Below are 23,207 nucleotides of genomic sequence, written 5' to 3' on the forward strand. Positions count from 1 at the left end.
TTGAAGCAAGCAAAACCATCATTGATGAGCTTGATGCTGTATCATTGAAAGGATTAATTTACAGAGTGGTTTCGAAGGCTGGACCACTATGAAGGCACTGTCCAATCAGTGAAGTTATCTATTTGAAGTAGAGATGACCTTTGTTCAGCATTTTTCAAAGCTGAGTCATGTATAGGCCTCTTTAATGAAAAATAATTTTCACTAAGCCACCTGAATATATCCATGGTTTTCTGGTCTTCAGATGCCAATTTGAGGAATACTTCCCTAGTCAAAATAATTCAGCACAAAATAAGTCTCTGCATGCCTCATCTTCTTGCTTTCTCCATCATTTTCCCAATTTCAAACCTTACTTCCCCCACCTCTTGCCATAATCACACACTTTTTGTGCTGCCCTCCCCAGTGAGCATCTCAGAACATGCTACCTTCCATCTGACTTTCCTGATTCCATCCAAGTTTACCTTTAAGGTCTTGTTCTTGGTTAATGAACTTTTGCTGACCATAAAGCTGACCAGAGCCTGGCTCCGCATGTGCTCAGTTTACAATATGGTAGTCAATGTTCTGAACATAAGGATACAACTTCCTTCTGTGCTCTTGCCTTGGGCTGAACCACATGTTAGGGAAGTGAGAGAAAAAAAATGTTTCGGATACCCTTCATGTGCCAGGCCTCATAGAATCATTTCATTTTTCTACCCTTGTGCCCTTGGGAAATCATTCCAGCATTTCAGCTTCCTTTTACTCCTATGCAAAAGGAGGATGGTGACAATGTCCTAGGTTCAAATAATAGTTACTCTTTCTTTAGTTCCTTATTGTGTTCCTGGTTCTTTGTCAGGGGTTAGATGTATTATCTCATTGAATCTTCAGACACTGCTATGTGGTAGGTTTTTAGATGAGAAAACAGGCCAGAAAAGGTTTTGTAAATGGATCAGCCCATTTAGGCACAGTCCTCGGAACTGTGGAGTTTTTCAGGTGATATTGGCTCAGCTGATATACTTGCTTCCTAAGGCACAGTAACAACAGGAAACTGTCATGACTAGAGGCATATATACAGTAAATAACCATCTCATCATGCTCTCAGTTTAGCAGCACTTGTTTGGTGGTTCTTTGCCACATCAGCCCACTTTACAAGTAGTCGAGTAAGGTAAACTTAAATTTGACCTAGTTTAATCAAACTGTGGGTTGTGGTTCAATTATTCAACAATTGACTACTAAGAATTTAAACAGTTTTAACAACCACTATAAGTGCAGTCTTTCTTTTGTGGTCTCTCTCAGAAGCTAATGTTGCTATTTCTGACCACCATGTATATACTGTAACTCCTCCAAAATAACTTGAAAATGCAAAAGGAGTTACATTTTCACAGACACCCTATTTCAAAGAGCATGAATAGAAAGAAGGACCACGTTCTCTCAAGGACCACTTGAGATGACGTTCCAGTGAATTCAAGCTCCAAATATCATCCTTGATTTTGCTCAATAATAACCTATATTGTTTGCTTCCCACTTAATGAGAAAACTCAAGTACAGACTGAACTTGGGAGTGCTGGTGTCAAGAGAACCATCAGACCACAGGATGCTGAGACCAGTTGGTCTCCACTACTAGTACCATGCAGCCAAAGTGAGAGGATTGGCAAGGGCCAAAATCAGTGGTGTGGGGGCCTCACCAAGGCAACCCAACCTTATGAGAGCTAAAAGTCACCCCTGCTCAGCCTACGAGGCAAGAGGCACTTCTCTTAGATAAGGATTAGAGAGACTAGAGAAGCTTCTCCAGCAGATTCCAATGCTGTTGCCTTCCAGTTTCCTGTTTGGGTTTTGCAAGCCTCCTTTAGTTACCCTGGAATGTCAGAACAAGCAATCTGCTTTGAGTTGGGGAAGATTTGATGTTTTTTTTTCGTGTGGGGGTGTTAAGTTCATCAGAAAGAAAAATGAAAAAAGCCCGCCTCCTGCACTCGGTAGTGTGGCATGGAAATGTAGCACATCCTACTCTGATGTTTCTTTCCTGCCTCCCTTAGCCCTAGTTACTAGATTGCGGTTTACAGGTTGTTTTGTTTCTTCTTTCCTTTTAATTGGTTTTACTCTTCATGCCAAGTTGCTTTAAGGATCTAAACTTTTTTAAGTACTAGGGAAAGCTTTGATCCACCACCTGCCAGGACTGGAGAGATGAGTTTGCAAATGTTCCACCTTCATGCTTTGCACCACATGAGGCTCTCTTCTATCCCATTTGCATTCAGGGGAGTTACTCTAAGTTTGGTCCATGATAGCCACTGGCCAGGAAAGGAAACGAGGACATGCAGTTATGTTAGCCTCAACAGAGGAGTTGTGCTTGAAGGCAAGAATAGACTATGCTCAACCAGAGGAATGCTGCCTTCACTTCTCCCTAAAATGAGGAGAGGAAAGGAGAGGAAAGGAATGAGAGGAGCACATGCAACCAGCTTCCTTCTCCCAAACACTTTTCACAAGAAGTCATGTCAAAGCCACAGACACAACCTGGGCCAGTGGTTTGAGGGGGTGAAGAATCTGGATTCCCTCGGTTGGTTTGACTTGTATGAACTCAATTCAATTCAACAAGCTTAAGTTTATATATCACTAATTGTATCTATTATCATCACTTCACAGGCATACCATAGTTCCAGCCTTTAATTAAGGAAAGACGACCAGCAATGCATAGAGTACAGGATGAGGAGGTCTTTGCCATCAAGTGCAGAAAGAGAACAGCAAGCATTCTATAAAAACAACAGCTTTGCTCTTTCTGCGGTATACCTCCTTTTGGTTTTGTTTAGAGCTCCCTTGGGGATAGAGAGGAAGCATGAAGTGGCAAAAGAGGGAGGTTAAATGGCATGAAACAGATACATGAAAACAAAAGCGGAAAGAACTATCAAGAGAGCAAAGTGATAGAGCTGGAAAGACCAAGCCTTGTCCACGGCATCTCAGCTCACTGCAATACAGAAGCTTTAGCCATTTTGCCTGAGATTTATTCAAAAACCGTGAACCACTGAATGTATCATTATCCGATTTTATTGAATTAGCTCGCAGCACATATTTTCAGCACTTAGGCAAACATTTCTGTGCAATTTAGATCTGAAAGTCAGGGTTTAGGAATTGGGATTTATAGGAAAACAACCCTAGCCCCACTTTCTGTCAATGCATTGGTGGAGGTTGGGGCTGCAGGGTGAAGGACCACCTAATACAAGCTGCCCTGCCTTCCTCTGGGAGCAGTTACACAAAGCCAAGCAGTTGTCTTGACCTCAGAAATTCTCAAAGTCTTTAGCAAATGAATGTGCAATATGGCACTCCAAGAGGGAGGTACAGTAGGTTACATGTCACAAATACATTTAACCTTTGAATTCCTCCCCCTTAATTTCACCTACTAATGTCTTAATACCTTCTACAGGGTCCAATTTGAAAAACGCTAAGTGGGATGGTTAATTTTATGCGTCCCCTTGGTTGGACCACGATGGCAGCTATTTGGTCAAACATTATTCTGGATATTTCTGTAAAGGAGTTTTTGGGTAAGATTTGCAATTAAATTGGTGGACTTGGAGTAAAGCAGATTGCCCTCCATTTCATAGGTGGGCCTCATTCAATTGGTTGATGCCTTGATCAGAACCAAAGGTTGACTGTCCCCAAGTAAAAAGGAACTCTGACAGCAGATGGCTTTCTTTTTCCCATAGGACATTGGGGTACAGGTGGTGTTTGGTTACATGATTAAGTTCTTTAGTGGTGATTTGTGAGATTTTGGTGCATCCATCACCTGAGCAGTATACACTGCACCATTATTTGTAGTCTTTTACCCCTCGCTCCCCTCCCACTCTTCCTCCCAAGTCCCCAAAGTCCATTGTATCATTCTTATGCCTTTACACCCTCATAGCTTAGCTTCCACGTATCAGTGAGAACATACGATGTTTGGTTTTCTATTCCCTCAGTTACCTCACTTAGAACAATAGTCTCCAATCTCATCCAGGTCTCTGAGAATGTCATTAATTCATTCCGTTTTATGACTGAGTAGTATTCCATCATAATGTTTACCACAGTTTCTTTATCCATTTGTTGATTGATGGGCATTTGGGTCGATTCCGTGATTTTGCAATTGCGAGTTGTCCTGCTATAAACATGTGTGTGCAACTATGTTTTTGTATAATGACATCTTGTCCTCTGGGTTAGATACCCACTAGTGGGACTGCTGGATCAAATGGTAGCTCTACTTTTAGTTCTTTAAGGAACCTCCACACTGTTTTCCATAGTGGCTGTACAAGTTAACATTCCCACCAGCAGTGTAGAAGTGTTCCCTGATCACTGCATCCACACCAACATCTACTGTTTTTGTTTTGTTTTGTTATTATCATGGCTATTCTTGCAGGGGTAAGGTGGTATCATATTGTGGTTTTGATATTGCATTTCCCTGATCATTGGTGATGTTGAGCATTTTTTCATATGTTTGTTGACCATTTGTATATCTTCTTTTGAGAACTGAGCAGACAGCTTTTGAACTTCATTTACAACATTAGCTCTTCCTGGTTTGCCAGCAGACTGCTTTTGGACTTGAACTGCAACTCTTTCCTGAGTCTTCAGTCTGCCAACCATCTCCCTCAGATTTTGAATTGGCCATGCCTCCACAATCACATACACCAGTTCCTCAAAATAAATGTATTATACACACACACACACACACACACACACACACACACACCCTATTTCTTTGGAGAACCCTAATACATTACATTAATGTAAATTTGGAAAATAGAATGGAGTCTATTTTCAGATGGTCAGATTAATTGTAATTCTTGGTGAAAAGAGCAATGCCCATTTCTAATGTACTATACAAATAGATTTTGAGATAAAGGGCAACTAAAAACCCAGGCACCAAGATCGAACGAATATAAAACATGTTAGAACAACCACAATTTTTTGCTCTGGCCCAGGGCAGAGCAAAAGCACCTGGAGAAGAAGGAAGGGCTCAAAATACCAATCAAAAACACAGTAAGACCTCTTACTGAGGTCTTATCTAAGGCAAGCCAGATGGACACAAAGCTTTTATCTGACAATGCAGGCAGGGGCTTCAACTTAGGGCTGGATTATGTGTTCACATTCTCAAAGTAAGGCCACAGAAGGAGGGATGTGGGGTCACATGCTTCTCCATGATAAAGACATAAGCAGAGGAAAGCTGCAAACAAGCCACCCCTAAAGGGTAGAGTACATGTAAGGTTTGGAAGGGAAGGACCAAGACAAGATCCCAGGACACTTGCTGATCTTTTCACCCAGGGTGAGATAAGGTGTCAGGAGCAAGCAATCTCACCCCTCTGGCAGAGGCTTCACCTTCTCATCACCTCATATGTGCTACTTTGAAGCCTCTAAAGTTCTTGAAGCTTCTACTAGAGATTTCCCATTTCCAAGTATCCCAAACAGTGCAATTTTTCCTTAACCTCACATATTGGCTACATTTATTTGATTTTAATACTATGTAGTCTCCCAAAAAGACTTGATGTTTATAGTAAAATAAAAGGACATATATTAAAGAAGAGTCAAAGACCAAAGTCAACAAATAAAGGGGAAAGGAAAGGTCGTAAGAACAAAGCAATAGAAAGATCAGCCAAGTTTGAAATTCAATTCAACAAGTGTTGACTACAGATGTCTTTCCAAATCTAACTTACCCACAAGCATAGCATGGAAGTTAAGAGGCTGCCACTTACTAGCTGTGACCCGAGACCAAGTTACTTCACTGTTGAGTGCCTCCATTTTCCTATTTGAAAACTAGAGATAGGAAAAAATAAAAATTAAAAAAAAAAACCTTTCCCAGAAATTGACACAACTTCAAATTATTGTCTATCTCTCTCATTCCTAATCTAGTAAAAGTTCTTGAAAGAGAAGTCTAGGAGAGGGGAAAGAAACCAACATTTATTGTGTACCTACTGTATATTAACTCTATAAATTATGCATTTAGTTATCACAGACTTGTGAGGAAACATTTTTATCAATTATATAGACGAAATGGAGTCATGGAGGCTCCAAGGCTTAGATCAGAAGCTACAGGGGACCTCAGATTTCCTCTCTTGTGATGCACACCATGGAGTGATGCTTCACACAGTGGGACTCCTGGGCTCCCTGCCTCAGAATCACTCAAAACCAATCACTTGTTAAAACCAATGATTCCCAGGCCCTCACCCAGACCTATTTAATTACAGTTGCTTGATGGTCGCGGTTTTAATAAGTCACCGACCACCATGATTCCCCTGTACACTCAAGAGCCATTGACTCAGTGGTTAGGAGCATGGACTCTGAAGTTGGGCCTGGTCCTGGTGTCGCTATGTTCGAAGTATGTGACATTGGGCACATTACTCAACCTCTCTGAGACTCTTTACTTCATTCCAAACAGGGAGATTACAGAACATCCTTCCTATGGTTGCTGCAGTGATGAAATAATGAATGTCAGGTGCCAGGTTCAGAGTCTGGCACTTAGTAACTATGATCATTTCCTTCACATGAGAATAACTTAATTTACTCTTTGCTTTCTCATTCAACTTCACAATTCACTATATTTGCTTTTTTCTCCACCATTTAAGTGAAATCAGCTGAACAAATATGACCTCCTTGCTAAATCCAATTGCCTCTTTTCTGTTCTCATGCAGGTGAAAGATCATTTGGTTTGCGGAGGCTTGGATTTGAAGCCTGGAAGCTGAGATGGGAACTAGTGAAAGGATTGGAGATGAATTTTTGATGGAGAATTGAGAAAATTTGGAGATAAACTGGATGTAGATGATAAAGAAAGAAGAGGTGCCAGGAATTACTCTCAGGGCTCAGTTTTGAACAATTAGCTGTTTACCATTTTTGGTGGAGCCATTTACCAAGGGGAGGCACTAAATCCCTCTCCAGGGAATATAATATAATCTTTACATTTCTAGAAATCTTCCAAATGACTCTGATGGCTAACCCTAGTTAAGAAGGGTCAATCTAGAGAAGTAGCATAGAGAATAATGGTTACATTTAATGGCTAGTCATTATATCTTTCTTTGGGGGTAGCTTGTCTTGTTCAAACCTAGTATGAACTGGCCATATCACTAGAAAAGTTAGTTTAATCATCTATGAAATGGAAATAACTGGTTCATATGGCTATTGTAGTCTTATAAAACATTTGGAGTACTTCCAAGCTACTATTTTAGATGATTCACTTGAATAAGCCGGGTGTTTTCACATCTGTAAGCTTTAGCTCATTCCCTGCCTTTTGCTTGATGTGTTCATCTCCCCTTGTGATAATTTTCTATTTCTTATCCAGAGATAGCTTTCCTCTGACGGGTACCTCAAACCACCACCCGCCCAAGCCAGTCATCTGGGCCATTTCTCCTGCTTGCATGGGCTCACAGTTCTCTATGGATTCTTCTACCATAGAACTTACCACATGGGTTAGAGTTATTTATTTATTTTTGGTCTCCTGAACAAGACTTAGAACTTTTGGACCTTGGTGATCTTGTCTTATACAAATTTATCTCCACAGAACCTAGTCTGTTGTAGCTTGAGGCACAGAATGAATTAGACGTATTTAATTGAATTTAACTAAATTAAAAGCATGATACCCTCAGGGAACTCATCGCACAATCTAAGCCTCTTGCTTAATTAAAGTAGCCTATGAATGCAGTCACAGCAAGCTACAGCCAGCAGCCAGCGTATAGAAAACATTCACCCTACATGGCTATTTAGGGTGCCCAAACTTAAGCCTAAACCAGTCATGCCAGACGTAACACCTTTCTTATCTGTTTCTCACCTCTGCTGTGCTCTTCCTGAGCAATGTGGGGCCCATGCCTTTCTGAGGAACAGAGGAAGGAGGAAGGTGGGGTGGAGAGGAAGAAATACTCCTACAACTTTCCAAAACCTTCCTTTACCCCTCAATAAGGGACAGAAGGTAGAAAGAGTGACTGTACGTGCTGTATTAACAGGCATGCTCAGGCTGGTTTGAGGCTTTTCTAACCACCTGACTTTGTGAAGAAGGTCCAAACACCATTAGGCAAATTCCGATAATGTTACAAGCACAGTGAACTACTCCAGAGCAACTTTTCTAAGAGGATCCATGGTTTTTACCATGCCTTTGAAGGGAAGCAGAATTTGAACTCTCTCATACTAATTCTTGTGGAGCCTTCAACCTCCATAAAGTGTGAAGGAAGTACTGATCATACATTTTAAACTAAAATAATTTGATTAAGGGTTTGGGTCTCTGAGAGAAAAGTTGAAGAGGACTATTCACTCTATAATCTCGAGGCAAATGGACACAGCAGGAGGTAATCTGACATGTAAAAATGGAAACCTTTACAGCCAAGCAGATATGGATCTAAATCCTGATTCATTCACTCTTTAGTTCTGTGCTCATTAAAATTAATAATGATGACGATGATGATAATCGCTAACACTTACATGTGCTTACTACATTCCAGGCTCTGTTGTAAGTGCGTTGCATGTATCAGCTTATTGAAGATACCACCATCATATTTTATAGTAAAGGAATCTGAGGCACAGAAAAGTTTTGCAATGGATACAAGTTACTAAAGAGCTGAGCCAGAATTCAAACCCAGGTAGCTGGGCTGCAGATATCCATGCTTATACCCACTCTGCTTCCCTGCCTCCCACGTGCCTCTGGAGCACAGCGTCTGGCTTTCAGAATCTGAGTTTCCTTCCCTGTAAAGTGCATATGATGATGCCAACCTTGGTGAGGTCTGAAGGAGATAGTGTACCTCGAACCCTAGACACCAGAGGGGCACCCACACTAGAGTAGGTGCCTCTAATTTCAACTTGTACACACACAATGTCCTCTCAGATTTCTAAGTAAACTAATAAAATTCTGAGATATCTAGAGTCCCCAAGAACAGCAAATGTGTGGGTGAACTGAACAAATTGGAGGCTTTAAAATTTACTGTTTAGAATCTTCCGTTGATCCAGAAGGCAGTCATAGTCTGTGATGCCCGCTATCTCAATATTTCTAAATTAACTATGGCTTTTGTTACAGGCTAGAAGCTCAGCAACTGCTAACAACCAGCTGGAGGGGTAAGTCAAAAGCTATGAGAGCCCAGAAGGAGAACAATTATTTAGAACTGGAGGGGCCAGTTGGGAAAGTCTTTGAAGGGTCTTCAGAAAATGGCCCAAAAGAAAAGAGGAAAAGTCATTCTACTGAGAGGTGTTTGTGTAATCAAAGCAACCAAGGTCTAAGAACTCACACAAGATTTGAAAAGGGTGAAGGATGCCTGGAAAGCTGGACTAGGAAAAGGTTGTGAAGGGCCCTGAATGTTACTTGTCACATGTTGCCTACAGCATGCAGAATCAAAACATGATAAATCATATCTTGAATCATGACATATGAAGTATGACACATGAATCATGACGTGTAACACGTTGAATGTCACATGTCACATGCCATAGGCAGCCATAAAGAGTATTTGAAAGGGAAGTGTATAATCATGCCTGTGCTTTGGTAAGACAATTCATATAGTGTTCAGTGTGGATTAAAATGGAGAACACGGGTATCAGTTTGACATCGACAACACAGGAAACCATTTGTACACCAAAATATTAAAACATACATGCAAACACACCAACACATTAAAATCTTGAGAGAGAAGGGCCAAAATCTCTTTGTCACTGGACTAAAAGTGGAAATAAATGTTTACAACCTCTAAGGTGGATTAAGCTAAGAATTTGGAGTTGTTGGCAAAACTGCCACATAAAATTTCAGACACGCAAAGAAATGCAATTGTAGACTTATGCACATACTTCCACCAGAGAAGGGAATCTGGGCAGAGTGAGTGAAGCAAAAAATATGTTGAAAGGTTAAGAAATACCTTGCTCTTACCAAGAAGAGCTAACGGCATTTTCTTTGAATCAGCTCTCATATTCCTTTAAAAAGAAATTGATAGTGTTGTGGAAAACTAACCTATTGAAGAGAAAACAAAATCAGCAACCCAGTATGAGTTAACTGGTATTATGTTAAAGGGACAAGTAACTGTACTTTTGACGCACACCCTCTAAAAGGTAGGGTGGCAGTGTTTCAAAGAATCAAGTCTGAGTAATAGAAAAGCGTATACCACTTCCCCATATACACGTTTAAGCATGGAGGACCGGGAAGCTGGGTAATTGAATGCAGTTGTGCACACTGGCCATTCTCCCACCACATACCATTTCTTTGATGTCTCTACCAAAATTCTCCTTCTAAGTGACACATCCCTGTATTGATCATCTTTCCCCATGCTGATCATCCTCAGCAATCATGTGAGTTGTTAGTCTAAGTATTTGTTTTTCTCAAATATGGTCTTTTAACTACTCCTTAAATATATTATGTATACATAGTTTGTTTTCCCAATTTAACTACAAGCATTTAAAACATGGGAATATTTGTCTATATTTCTGTAATTTTTCATCATGCCTTATGTGGTATATAAAAATCAACAGCAATAAAACAACAACAGTAATAATAACTAAGACATTTTGAATGCTAACTGTATGTTCAGCATTATTTCAATAGCTTTACAGGTATTAACTGATTTAATTATTACAACAACTGCATGAAGTAGATACTATTGTTGTCATCAGTTTATACTTGAGTGTAGAGGACTACGTGCTTGCAAACGAGATGTTCCCGATAAGTCCTGCTCTTGCAAATGAAGCAGGGTGTTCCTTCCGTGTTTGCAGGGAAGACAAAGGAGCCAGCTGCAAACGGCAGACCCTGGGGCTTGTTTATGTGTAAACATCTTGAAAATCCAGAAAATCAGGGAAAGGTCAGAAAAACAACAATGTGTCCTGTGACTTGGCAACATTCCACAAACAACTGTATAAAATAAAGCAGAGCGTGCCATTCGGGGTGGCCGCCATGTTTGCCTTGTCTTGTGTTGTCTTGGGTGTTCATTCCTTTGTTTAGGAAACACGTGGACCCCAACACTTGAGGAAACTGAGTCATGGGAAGTTTAATTATCTTTTCCATAGTCACAGAGCCATTAAGTGTATGGTCTCAGACAGTCTGACACCTGAGCTATGCTTCAATGTACCTGTTAAGATATTCTTTTTCTTGAATTCAAATTCTGAAAGGAAAACAGAGTTGAAAATCAGAGGCCCCAGCTAATCAAGTAAAGTTTTGCTTTAAAAACATCAAGAAGCAATCTTCCTAAGGTCTCTGCATGATTTCGTGGCCCATCACAGAACAGGGTCATCTTTGACTTCTACACCAAGGAAAATGTGGCTTTTGGATTCTTGGATAAAACCTACTGCATGGCCTCTATCTTCATACGCCCTTGCTGGGATTTGAAGATAATATGAATAAAGTAGATTTAGTGGAAGTGAGGAGAAGAAACATCCTGAACAAAAAACACTTGTTCCACTTGGCCAGCTACCTATATTCTCATCAAGGGAGGGTTGGCCACAGTTAATACCACATCAAAGTGCAAACTCCATACCAGCTTGCACCTTTACTTATTCCTACCTTTAACACACACATAGCATAACATGTATAATTCTTATTGTGGGTATAGTTGGTGGTAGGAAAGTTTTTATACATTTGAGATTCTATTTGGTGAGCATATGGTTAACAACACAAGAAATGTGCCGTCAGACTACTGTTCAGCAGTTTACAAAGATGGCTACAACAATTCTTGTGATTCTTATGCACATGTTTCTTTGCTATGCAACTTTGTCACCCCTTCCTGTCAAGATATAAAGTCTATTTCTTTTTCCACTTAATTTGGCCCTGTGACTTGCCTAAAACCAACAGAAGTCTGCAGAAGGGACATCATATGACTTCAGAGTCTCAGCAGCAAAAGGCCTTTCAGCTTCTGCTTTCAGGCTGTCATTGCTGTGAGATAGGAAGCCTGGGCCAGCCTCCATGAGAATGAGAGACCACACCTGGTCAACAAGGAGAGCCGACCTGCAGCCATGTGAGTGAGACCATCCAGCCTCAGTTAAGCTGCCAGATGACTGCAGCCAGATAAGTGGCTATAGGCAAGACCAGCAAAAGAACAAACTGGCTAAGCCCAGCCCAAATTGCTAAGGCATAGCGATTTAGGACAAGATAAATTCTTGTGTTTTAAATCAGGATTTGTTATGGAGAAATTGATAACTGATAAGGACGAGAAATTCAACACCTTTTATATTACCATGATACAAACATTATTTTCTTAGTAGTCATCATTAAAGCTTTGTATGTTTAACTGCCCTTCCACTACTACAACAGCTACAGTGCTGGTGCATTCACATGCGTGCATACACATAAAGACACATTCTCCAGTTTCCCAACTAGTTACTCATATACTCTTCCGGGCTTTCATTTCTCAATATTGCTATACTTCCAGCTCAGTCCATTTAACTAGCTTCATTCCCATATCCAGCTCTTCCTGTCTATGAAGAGTAGCTTACCATTACTTACTATGTGTCAGGAACTATTTCTCACTATCACTTTATGTTATCACTCGTCTGGACTTCTCAACACTGTTGAACACACTGCCTATATTTGGAGAATTCCCCACCTCCTCTGCAGCCAGTACACTGGTCTGTGACACAGACCCAGACAATGGTGTGTCTATCACTTTATCAGGCAGATAGTTCTCTATCAATAACTACTGAACAGGTGACTTCATCTAGTCAACCATGACATTAGAATCAATTGCAAGATAGAGATAGGAATCAAAGAGAAGAGATAAATATGTTACCCTTATTACTTATTTTTAAAACATTTATATTGGAAAATATGATTGAGACACCTACTAACCCACACAAACACAAGAACATTTGGGCAGCCACAGGCCTCCTCCAGTGCCGATTGGTGTGTGAAAAACTCACAGCATGGAGGATTAAAAAATGTACATTCTCTGAAGGCAGATATGCCCTTCCAGATACAAGAAAACGAATGAACCATTAATACTGAGTTCTTTCTCCCAAGCTGACCAATCAGTTATGACAATTCTTCTCCCCTAGGAAGAGTCGCTCTTGAGAAGTCACAATTGTAACATTGATGGAGGTTTCCTACACAAACATAAAGACTGGGGTATATGTGCTTCCCCATAACAAATGGTGACTTTCCATTATATCTCCAGCCTCAACATCTTTCCTGAGCCTCAGAATTATATGTACACCTGTCTATTCAGTCTTTGCTTGGAAGCCTAACGGGTATTTCAAACTCAACATATCAAAAAGGATACTCCTCATTTTTTTAAAACTATCTCTTCACTCCTGTTTAGTTTGTTAGGGTTGCCATAACAAAATAAGTCTGGGAAACTTAAACAGCAGAATTTTGTCCTCTCACAGTTCTAGGGGCTGGAAGTCCAAGATCAAGCAGTAGTTTCTCCTGGTATCTCTCTCCTTGAATACCTTCTCACTATGTCCTCACATGGCCTTTTCTTTGCACACACACATCTCTGGTGTCTATCCCTTCTTATAAGGAATCAGTCATATTGAATTACAGACCCACTCTTATGATCTCATTTAACTTTAATTACCTCCTTAAAGGCCCTCTCTCCAAATATAGTCACATTAGAGGTTAGGGCTTCAGTACAGGAATTTTAGGGGTAGGGCACAATTCAGTTCCTAACCACCCCTCTCACAATCTTTCCTATTTTAGGAAATGGCACCACCACTGATTAATTTATTAGGCTAAATTTTAGGAATCATCTAAGATTCCTCTTCCCCTCATACCCCACATCCAGTGCATTAGGAAGTTATGTTTGTTTTACCAATTCCATATCCCACCACCTCCACTATGGACTCCAGGTTTTGCTGTCTTGTTCTGCCTGCTCTACTGTAATAGTCTCCTAAATGTTTATACTGGTTCCTTTCCTGTCCTGCTACAGTCTATTTCTCATACATCCATCAGAGTCAGTCAGATACTGTTGAAAGTAAATCAGATACCATGCTTCCCTAGTTTGCATTCTCTAGTGACTTCTCATTACACTTAGAATAAAACTCAACTCCAGTTTACAACCCACCTTCATCTACCCTTGCCCACCTCACCATCCTTACTACATGTCACTCTTCCCCATCATTCACTCAACTCCAGTCACTTAGGCTGCCTTGACTTTCTTCAAGCATCCAAAGCTGATTTCGGTGTCACAACCATTGCATGTGTTCATCCTTGTCTGTCTACCTGGAACTCTCTGGATGTGTCTCCCCACTTTTCATTTCACTGATACCTCTGCTCAAATGTAACTTTCTTAATAGAGCTTTCCTAACTCCATTTTAAACACACCTCATGACTTTCAACTCCTTTACCCTCCTTTATTTACTTTCAAAACATTTACAACTGCTTGAAATTGCATTATATTTTTATTTGATTGTTTATTGTCTAGTCTTCTCCACTAGGTTGTAAACTTTCTGAGGCTTTTTGTTTCTTGCTGTACCTGTACACTGAGAAAGGTCCTTGAAACAAAATAAACCCTCAACACATATGCATTGAATGAAAATAATTTATGCAATCTAAATCATTCTGAGTTGGAAATTTGATCATGCCACTTCCTGTCTTAAGCTCTCCAATGGCTTCTCATTGCTCTGTGGATAGACTCGAAGCATCTAACATGGTATAGAAGAACTTCCTACTTTTTAGTTTTACCTCTAGCTACACCCACCATGCAGCTTGAGCACCAGCCCTCCCTAACCTTTATGACGACTAGAACCATGCTGCTTTATTTTGTAATCTTTGGATTCTAGCACAATATCTGGCACAAAATGGTCACAAAGCAGCTGGCATTAAGTGACAGGAATTATGCTATAAAACAGACAGTGTACAGAGTCTTCATTTTACATTTCACTAGATGGTTACTATATTGACAAAATAGTGATAATAAAATCAGCCCTAGCTATTTGTCACAGGTACTTTTAAAATCAAATTTATATAAAAAATATTTATAGAGCACCTACTATGTGCTGGGCACTGTCCTATTTGTTGAGGGTACATTAATGATTGAAATAGACAATGATTTCTGCCTTCATGGAATTTACATTCTAGTAGGTAAAAGACTACACACACACACACACTTATACACACACACACACACAGGTAATAAGTTCAATAGAACTAATTCAGAGAAGGAGAGTGAGGAGGGCCTGGTGCAATGCATATGCACATTTTATACTTGGTGGTCAGGAAAGGCCTCATAAAGATGATGACATTTGAATAGAGACTAAAGGGGTTGAGGGAATGAACCACTGGGGAAAGAATATTCCAGTCAGAGGGAACAATAAATGCAAAAACCTTGAGGCAAGAACATGTCTATAGTGTTCAAGACCATATATTCTGGGCCATAAAATAAATCTCAATAAACTTAAAAGAATTCACACAATATAAAGTGTGCTCTCAGATCACAACAGAATTAAATGAAGCTCAATTTAATAAATAAAAGTAAATAACAGAAAGCATCTCTGGATAATCCTCAAATATTTGGAAACTAAATAACACATCTCTGAATACCTCATGAATCACAGGATAAATCAAAGACAATGAATTGAATGAAATTGAAAACAGAAATTACTGAAATTTGTAAGATACATCTAAATTTATGAAACTCAAACACCCATATCAGAAAAGAAGAAAGGTTTGAAATTAATGACCTCAGCTTCTGCTTTAAGAAATTAGAAAAAGAAGAGAAAATAAAACCTGACCTAAGGAGAAGAAAGAAAATGATAAAGATTAGAGTGGAAAACAATGAAATAGAAAATAGAAAATGAGAGAGAAAATCAATAAAATTAAAAACTTGTTCTTGAGAAAATCAAAACTGATAAACCTGTCACAAGACAGATCAGAAAAAGAGAAAGAGAAAACACCAACTACCCATATTAGGAATGTGAGAAGTCCAGATTTGACCTGGAAAATAAAAGGAAAATAAAGAAATATTATGAACAACTTTATGCCAATAAACTTGACAACTTTGATGAAAATGTACACATATCTTGAGTAGTATGAGCTATCAACATGGTTTTGACCCACGTCCCCATCCAAATCTCAAGTTCAACTGTAATCTCGAATGTTGGAGGGAGGGCCTGGTGGGAGGTGATTGGATCATGGAGGTGGGTCCTTCATGAGTGGTTTAGCACCATCCTTTTAGTGCTGTTCTTGTGACAGTGAGTGAGTTCTCATGAGATCTGGTTGTTTAAAAGCGTGTAGCACCTCACACTTCATCCTTTCTTGCTGCTCTGGCCATGTGATCTGCCTGCTCCCTCTTCGCCTTCCACTGTGATTCTGTTTCCTGAGGCCTCCCCAGAAGCTGAACAGATGCCAGCACCATAATTCCAGTACAGCCTGTCGAACCGTGAGCCAATTAAACCTCTTATTTTATTTATTTTAAAAAATGTTTCATTTATTTATAAATTACCCAGTCTCAGATATTTCTTTACAGCAATGGGAGAACTGACTAATACAGCTATCATAATGCATTCAAGAAGGAACAGAAGACACTAAATAGCCCTGCACCTATTAAGGAAATTAAGTTTATTTTTTTTTAATTCAATGTATAAAGAAATATATGAATGAAAATACTTTCCACGAAGTAAATCCTAGGCCTGAATTATTTCATCTGTGAATGCTAACAAACACTTAAGCATGATATAATACCCATTCTATGTGAATTCTTCTAGGAAGTTGAAGAGGAGTAAATACTTCCCAACTCATTCCACAAGGCTAGCATTACTCTGATACCAAAATCAAAGGCATAAGTAATGAAAACCACGGACCAATTTCCCTTGTAAGCACAGATGAAAAATTCTTAGCAAATTTTAGCAAGTTGAATGTGACAATATCTAAAAGAAGACCAAGTGGGTTTATCCCAAGAGTGCAGTGTTGGAGGAAAAACAGGGGACACTGTGGCTAGGCTGGAATGAGCCAGAGAAGTGAGATGAGATTTGAGAACTAATGAGAACTAGATCATGTGGGCCAGAGGACTTGTTCCAGATCATCATGACCCTGAACTCAAACAATTAATACTAGTAGTGTGAATTTTAGGCCTGTCTACAGGAGAACAGGGAAAATTGAGGGGCGGGGGGGGGGACTGGTAAATACCACAGAGAGAATTGTCAGCCTCATTGCAAGGACTTGATTTTTAATCTGAGTGAAATATAGGAAAACCATTAAAGAGTTTTGAGTAGAGGAGTGATATCATCATTTTACTGCATTTTAACGATCTATTTTATTGACAACATATTTTAGTGGAGTGAGACTGGAATCAGGAAGACCAAACAATAATATGTAAGTCAAAGTATTCAGTAAATTATAAACAATTCACATACCAATAATTACTCAAATATTGCAATAACTTCATCGTTCTTTGTCATAGTTTAGTGCACCATTTCTGACAAGCTGCTTTATATATACTTACTTTTTTACAGATAACAGTCTTTTGATAAAATACATTTTGCTAGAGAGGACTCTCAGAAAAATATGGGGAACTCTGCTTGGTTATAGGATGATCACTGAAGCCCAGTGGAATTTTGCCCAACCCTTTTATTATACCTCCCTCAGTTTTATTGTCAGAAATAAAATGTTATGCTGAATGGTAAGAGCCTAAAATAATACAACATTCCTTTATGCGATGTATTTGGTCCCAACTTGATTGTGATGCCAGAAATACACAATATTTAACCTTTTTCCAAGGAGCTGGTCTCCCTTGAACCAGCCCCCTGCAGTCATTGTTCTCCTGACTGATGTTATGAGAGATCCTATGCAGGATCTAATTCCTACTCATGCCAGAGCAAGCCAGAAGCAGCTCTACAAATTCCTGGGAGCTACAAAGTAATAGATACCCAGAGCCTAAAACTATTGGAAATGATGTTTGTCTAAAATGGCCAGAGACAACTTTTATAAGCTTCCAGGAAGTGGAGAACCATAAAAACTGACAAAAAAAAAAAAAAAAAAAAAAAAAAAAAGGCAAGCCAAAGCACACAAGGTCAAGGGAGCTGAGAATCAAAGACTGTGATCACAGGCAAGGCTGTGGATACGGAGTGCACACGAGAGTTCTCTTTCATAAGTGATTGATGATGTGCTTGGGGGGCGGGGTGGCCACTTGCACTGAGTGGTTCAAAAAACGTACAAAGTCCAACCCATGCCTAAGTGAGTGTTGTAGCTTATAGCAATTTAATTTGTTTTGCCACACTTGAAAGTGCAGTATGATAGTGAGAGTATTAGGTGCCTTTGAAGGCGGGCAGGGAAGATTATTTTGGAGGAAGTGAACACCATGTAAAGAATTGTTGACCTCATCCACACTTCAAGTCAATTCTGCTGACATGAAAATGTTTTTCACAGGTCGAGGGTGCGGTTTCCATTCAGCACACAGGCCTTCCACCTGGGAAAGTCCAGCTTGGCAGCAGCATTTCCATCCATCTCACCAAGTTACCTATCCACGGCTGGGTGCTTTTAGTGTGTGTTTCTACAGCTGAGAATTATTCAGAAAACTATGTATGTTCATCTGTACTGAAGCAATAGTGATAGATCAACTACCTCATACACGTCATCTTGAAATCTCAGGAGGAAATTACTGCCTACAACACACACACACACGACCAGCTTTTAGAGTTTTGAGGTTTCAAAAAGTTCTATTAAATGACTTCGGAATGTTTGAAATGTACAAAACATTTCCTAGGAATTTTGTATCAATGTTTTCCTACAGAAATGTCTGTGAACTAGAATTGTTTTCTTCTATTCTCTATATATTCATTTGGTAAACATGTATTCAAGTCTGTCCTTGATACTCAGCATTCAGATATTTATAACAATGAAAAACTGAAGTCCCTGTGCTCAGGGACTTTGATTTAGTGAGGGATAGAAGTATATGCAAGTAGTTACAATTCAAAAAGGCAAGCTGATCGGAGAAGTACAAATAAAGCACTAGGAGTTAAAGAGAAGGAGGTCACTAACTCCCAGGGTCATTAGAGGCCAACAGAGGAAATTATATATGATCTGGATCTTGATGGACTAAAACGAATTTATGATGGGGAGAAGCAGAAAGAGTAACATTTTAGGCAGAAAGAATAAAGCCTGGAAGTATATAATCATGTTAAGACTTATATGCTGTATTAGTCCGTTTTCATGCTGCTGATAAAGACATACCAGAGACTGGGAAGAAAAGGAGGTTTAATTGGACTTACAGTTCCACATGGCTGGGAAGGCTTCAGAATCATGGCGGGGAAGTGAAAGGCACTTCTTACATGGTGGTGGCAAGAGAAGATGAGAAAGCAGCAAAAGCAAAAACCCCTGATAAACTCATTAGATTTCATGAGACTTATTCACTCTGACGAGAATAGCACAAGAAAGACTAGCTCCCATGATTCAATTACCTCCCGCTGGGTCCACAACACATGAGAATTCTGGGAGATATGATTCAAGTTTAGATTTGAGTGGGGACACAGCCAAACCATATCATAGGCCACACTGAGGAAGTCTGCTTTTGATAGTCTCAATATCAAGCACTTCGCAAGTGCTTAATTTTGACCTGTTCTTTGTGGGTAAAAATGATGGGATCAGTTTATGTTCATGAAATTGATGGTGATAATAATGATTAAAAATAGGATCTTTCTATGGATCTTGGTCAACATGTCCATGTGGCTGTGCTAACCAATTATTTACTATTTTATCAACCTGCTTGCATTTTCCTATTTCTAGACCCCTTAGTATTCTTTGAGAAAGGACTATCATACATCATGACTGTTAGTAGAGCCTAGAAGATTAAAGATTTTCTCTTTTGATGGTCTTAAATATAACAGTTCTTCTGAAATAAATTCATATATTCAACTTAATTCCTGCCAAAATTTCAGACACACACACACGGCAAAATTGTTATAAAATAAATTTGGAAAATAATAGAGATGAGAAAATTATGAAAACTAGTGCAAATACTAAAATCGAATTAATACTAACAGATATAACATATTGCAACATGTTATATAGACTCTGAAATAAAAACGATTTGTTACTAGGCTAAAAATAAAACCTGCATCCCAGAAGTAGAATGTATTACATATAGCACTATAGTTTCATAAAGGAGATACCATTGGTCAATCAGAAACCTGAAGGTTTAGTCAGTAAGTGTTCTATGAGAGATCAGTTAGCAATTTGCAAAGAAAAATTAATTTAGAGCCTCATCTCATTTCATAGGCCAAAATATATTTTAGATAAAGAAGTAAACATTAAAAATGAAACAACAGAAACTAGTAAAAGATAAAGTGAAATAAATATTTATCAAATGTCTAGATTCAAAAGGACTTAGCTTAGAAATGATAAAAGACTTAAGAGAGAAAATAAAGATTGAGCCATATACAAATTTAAAACTTTAATATCTAAACTAAAACCATAAGACACATACCAAATTTGGAAATGGCTACAGAAAATACTAAAACATTAATAACTTTATTGTTTTATGAACTTGTATTAACTGACAGAAAACATAAGAAAACAGGGAAAATACAAATAAATACAAAATTAACTAACTACAAAGGGAAATTAAAATAATTATGGTTTTTTATTATATAACTAATCAACAAACATACAAAACCTATATTCAATCTCAGTTGTGATGGAAATCCAAACTAAAACAACATTAAGATATAATTGTTTTACTGGTATAAATAGTATTTTTCTCATTGATAATATTCAATGTAAATGCAAAGACAGTACAGTGTAGAGTTTGTGTTTGGATAATTGGGTGGTCATTACTTTTATCTTCTTAATTTTATTTTTTTAAATGTCTTTAATGGTTTTTTTTTACTTTTATAATTGAAAAAAATTAAAAGTGACAACATATATGTGTAGTAATTAAGAAAAATATCTTCTCGAATTGGAGTGAATTTGTAATCCTACACACTGGGCCAACTGGCATCAGAACTTCCACTGACTATTGTTAAAGAATCTCCTCAAAACAATAAGATTTTCAGTGAAGAAGGGTTGTTTCACTTATCAGGATCTGCTGAGGCAGCAGAACAGAGAAATATCTGTTGTCAATCAGCTCAAAATACTTAATAACAAAATAGGTGTTATTCAGCCATCATGAGTCAAAGGTAGAATTTTTTATAGAAAAGAACAACTAATGATTGAAACCTGCATATTCAGCAGACATTTACTCCACAGAATTCTAGGCAGCAAGATAAAAAACAAACAAACAAACAAAAAAACAGCATTGCTAAATTACTAAAAGGCTAGAGGTGAATCGTGTGTGTGATAAGTGCTTCACAAAATGTTATCATCTATTTTTCTTGTCTTTGCAAAGAAAGTCCCTGACTTATAACGGTTTGACTTGTGATTTTTCAGCTTTGCCATGAGTTTAATGGGACATAACCCCATTGTAGATTGAGGAACATCTCTACTTATAAAACACCTCCACCTCTACACAATTTGTTGTTGGTGGTAGTAGTAGTGGGGGCATGTTATGGGGGTGATTCTCGACAGCTCACTGATATCTATATGAAGGGGTGGATAGAATGATAAATGGTAGGTGTGATGTGCTGATGAGACAAAGGGCCAAAAAGTTCAGCAGAGAGGTTGGGAAGAGAAGTGTCATGAAAGGTGACAGAAAGCTCCACATGCCAGCTTATTCCTTGGGCTAAAAACCATTAATGACTTTCCCTCTGTCCTCTCAGCTTGTGTAAAACACCTAAGAAATAAAATCAAGATTCCTCTTTTGAAATTATTTCGCTAAACTCTTGAGTCAGCAACGCTGCATAAATTTGCATCTCTACTTTTGCAAGAACTATTTATTTAGAGAGCACTATCTTGTGAAGATGTTTTGTGGGATGTATGACCATCAAGATCAAGTCACTGTAATCCTGATGATAACCAGTCAGGAGTATGAAAGTGGGAAGGTTGGCCCCTAAGTGTATTCTGACTGCTCAAATCAGTCCTCTAAAATAGAAACCAACCTACCTGAGCCAGCTCCTATCCACCTGATAGGATACAAAGAAGGCTCACGGGCCTGTGGGTTCTTACGTACAAGCTGCTGTTTTTCCCCTCTACTGATCGTGGGAATGTCCAGCTCAGGAGTTGTGTTGGCATGCTGTCCTGCACAGAGTGAGAGCAGGAGGACCTGGCCACACACATGCTTAGATACTGCTTTCCTTTGTCCAGTGAGAGGTTGGAAAGGTGCTTACAGAATCACAAAAATAAAGAATAAGAATGAAACTAATTTGAACTTGGTTGTAACAGGGTTTGTCATTTACTATATCCTTCCTGTGTCTAATTCAGAGTTAAAAGAAACCACAACATTTTCCCCCAAACCTGATGAAGACTAAATAAAACACTAAACAAGAAAATAATCAGAACAAATAAGAGTTCATTAAGTGGCTTCATATGAAACAAATAAAAATTGATGGTTTTCCTCTATACGAGCAATAACCAGTTAGAAAACGAATACAGAAATAGCTCATTCCCCCCAAAATAGGAGTGGGACTATTGAAAACCTGTAAGAAGAAGATTATACTGAGAGAAAGTAAGTAGAAAGATATTTTTATAAAATGGTCACTCCTCCCCCAAATTAGTCAATATTTAATTCAGTTTCAATCCAATACAAATGTTTTTGGTTTTTTCAAACAAACTGAAGTTGTAACATTAATGTTAAAATTGGTATGGGAGATTGCATGGAAACTTTTACAAAAAATAAAATTGAGCAACGTAGAGTCGGGTACTTGCTATGAAGCTCTTAAAACTGTCTATAAAGGTACCATGTTCAGATAATTTTGATGTCACTAAAAGAAGAGTCAAATCAATAGCATTCAGAAAAAGATTCATTTATCTATGACAACTGGATATATAGCAAAATTAACATGCTCAACTTAGTGGAGTAAATTCAGACTATTTCATAAATGATGTTAAGATTGTTGATCCATCTTGAAGAAAGCAATTTTTTTTAAATTTTACTTTAAGTTCTAGGGTACATGTGCACAGTGTGCAGGTTTGTTACATATGTACACATGTGCCATGTTGGTGTGCTGCACCCATTAACTCCTCATTTACACTAGGTATATCTCCTAATGCTATCCCTCCCCCCTCCCCCCACCCCACAACATGCCCTGGTGCGTGATGTTCCCCACCCTGTGTCCATGTGTTCTCATTGTTCAATTCCCACCTGAGTGAGAACATGCGGTGTTTGGTTTTCTGTCCTAGTGATAGTTTGCTCAGAATGATGGTTTCCAGCTTCATCCATGTCCCTATAAAGGACACAAACTCATCCTTTTTTATGGCTGCATAGTATTCCATGGTGTATATGTGCCACATTTTCTTAATCCAGTCT

The 23,207-nt window shown here is 38.8% G+C and overlaps 1 long non-coding RNA gene across 1 annotated transcript in view; it reads left to right on the plus strand.

Moving 5' to 3' along the window:
* LOC108532273 (uncharacterized) overlaps window positions 1–18,581 on the plus strand; it is a 39,658-nt gene extending 21,077 nt beyond the window's left edge. Inside the window, exons 3-4 of the long non-coding RNA XR_001886399.1 lie at window positions 8,981–9,018; window positions 18,236–18,581. This is a non-coding gene — a long non-coding RNA (uncharacterized LOC108532273). The remainder of the gene's footprint in view (window positions 1–8,980; window positions 9,019–18,235) is intronic.
* Window positions 18,582–23,207: the final 4,626 nt, after the last annotated feature.

Source organism: Rhinopithecus bieti, unplaced genomic scaffold, assembly GCF_001698545.2.
Source record: "Rhinopithecus bieti isolate Rb0 unplaced genomic scaffold, ASM169854v2 scaffold_9919, whole genome shotgun sequence".
NCBI lineage: Eukaryota > Metazoa > Chordata > Mammalia > Primates > Cercopithecidae > Rhinopithecus > Rhinopithecus bieti.